Source organism: Mus caroli, chromosome 5, assembly GCF_900094665.2.
Source record: "Mus caroli chromosome 5, CAROLI_EIJ_v1.1, whole genome shotgun sequence".
NCBI lineage: Eukaryota > Metazoa > Chordata > Mammalia > Rodentia > Muridae > Mus > Mus caroli.
This window is the reverse complement of record NC_034574.1, coordinates 115,840,770-115,842,984: the sequence shown is the minus strand read 5'-3', so window position 1 is coordinate 115,842,984 and position 2,215 is coordinate 115,840,770.

The window sequence follows — 2,215 nt, the reverse complement described above, 5'->3', positions numbered from 1 at the left end:
TCAAAGAATTTTTATGTGATGTATATGAGCACACTGTTGCTGTCTTCAGACACACCAGAAGAGGGCGTCAGATCTCATTCCAGATGGTTGTGAGCTACCACGTGGTTGCTGAGACCACTGAGCCATCTCTCCAGCCCAGCCCCAGCAGGATTTTCCAGTGCTGTGATTGGGATGTGCCCCTTCAGGAAGGTTTAGGTTTGACTTGCAGCAGGTAAACCAGCTCTCTGATACAGCTCTGCTGGCTCTCCCATCTGTAACGGGAGCAGCAGATGTCACGTTGAAGAGCTACTTTCATATATATATGCATGCCCTGAGCAAGCCCAATACCTGAGAGCAGAAGAGGGCTTTGGAGTCCCTGGAACTAGAGTTACAAATGTTTGTGAGCCACCTTGTGGATGCTGGGGATTGAACCTGTGTCCTCTGCAAGAGCAGTAAGTGCTCTTTACTGTTAAGTCACTCTCCAGACCTAATTTTTTTTTAATCATTTGCATGTATGGTTGCATATGTAGAGGTATGTGCATGTATGTGCAGTACCAGAGAAGACCAGGAGGAGTCAGAGCTCCCAGAGCTGGGTTAAAGATAATTGGAAAAGTTTGGCAATGGTAGAACATGCCTTTAATCCCAGACCTTGGGAGGCAGAGGCAAGGCAAGCTAGGTCTATAGAGCAAGTTCTAGGATAGCTAGAGCTACACAGAATGTCTTTACTGCTGTGAATAGACACCATGACCAAGGCAACTCTTATAAAAAGAACAACACTTAATTGGGGCTGCTTATAGGTTCAGAGGTCCAGTCCATTATCATCACGGTGGGAGCATGGCAGCATCTAGGGGGACACAGTGCAGGAGGAGCTGGGAGTTCTACATCTTCATCTGAAGGCTGCTAGCAGAATACTGACTTCCAGGTAGCTAGGATGGGGGTCTTAAAACCCACACCCACCCACAGTGCCACGCCTACTCCAAAAAGGCCACACCTATTTGAACAGGGCCACACCTAATAGTGCCACTCCCTGGGCTGAGCATATACAAACCATCACACAGGAAAACCTTATCTTTTTTTTTTTTTTTTTTTTTTTTTTGGTTTTTTGAGACAGGGTTTCTCTGTATAGCCCTGGTTGTCCTGGAACTCACTTTGACCATAGTCAGGCTGGCCTCGAGCTCAGAAATCCACCTGCCTCTGCCTCCTGAGTGCTGGGATTAAAGGCATGTGGCACCACGCCCAGCTGGAAAACCTTATCTTGAAAAACAAAAAACCCAAAACAAAACAAACAACCCAACAAGTCCCCCCACCCCTACATAAATAGTTACAAGGTCTCTGATGTAGGTGCTGGGGCACAAACTCTGGTTCTCTGGAAAAGCAGCTTAGCCACTGAGTAATCTCTTAGCACTAATACCACTTATTAAACAAACAGAACGGACAGAAGGAAACAGGCCCAATTTGTGTTTGTATGCAGCAGAAGTTGAATAGTACATATTTTTTTGTTTCAAGAGCTATGAAAACGGGGGCTGGAGAGATGGCGGTTAAGAGCACTGACTACTCTTCTGAAGGTCCTGAGTTCAATTCTCAGCAACCACATGGTGGCTCACAACCATCTGTACAGCTACAGTGTATTCATATACATAAATAAATAAATAAATCTTTAAAAAAAAACTTTAAAAAATAAAGAGCTATGAAAACTACTGAGAATGGCTAATCACTGATAATAATTTTATTTAAAAATATTTATTTATTTTTATTTGTACGAGTAATTTGCCTGCATATATATCTCTGTACCACATGGCTGTCTGGTGCCTTCAGAGGCCAGAAGAGACTGATGGACCATGTGGGTTCTGGGAACCAAACCCAATTTCTCTGCAAGAACAGCAAGTGCTCTTAACAACCGGGCTGTTTCTTCAGCCCTGATAATAATAATTTAAGCTCTAGAGAACTAAGTGTCTTGAGAAATACAGATAAGTAGAAGGGGCATTGTGAAAAGTCAAACTGAAAATACTGTAGATCGGGGGTTGGTTTTAAGAGCTTCATTTACCTGACGTTGGACTTTGTAGTGAATTAGGTGGGATACAGATATCCACTCACAAGAAGGTGGTCTTACCTTTTGTTTCACTATGGGTATCGCACTTGCAAACTGACGTAGCTGCCTGCAAATGGCATTTTTGAGATGTTGAAGAAAAACATGGAAGCCGGGCGTGGTGGCGCACGCCTTTAATCCCAGCACTCG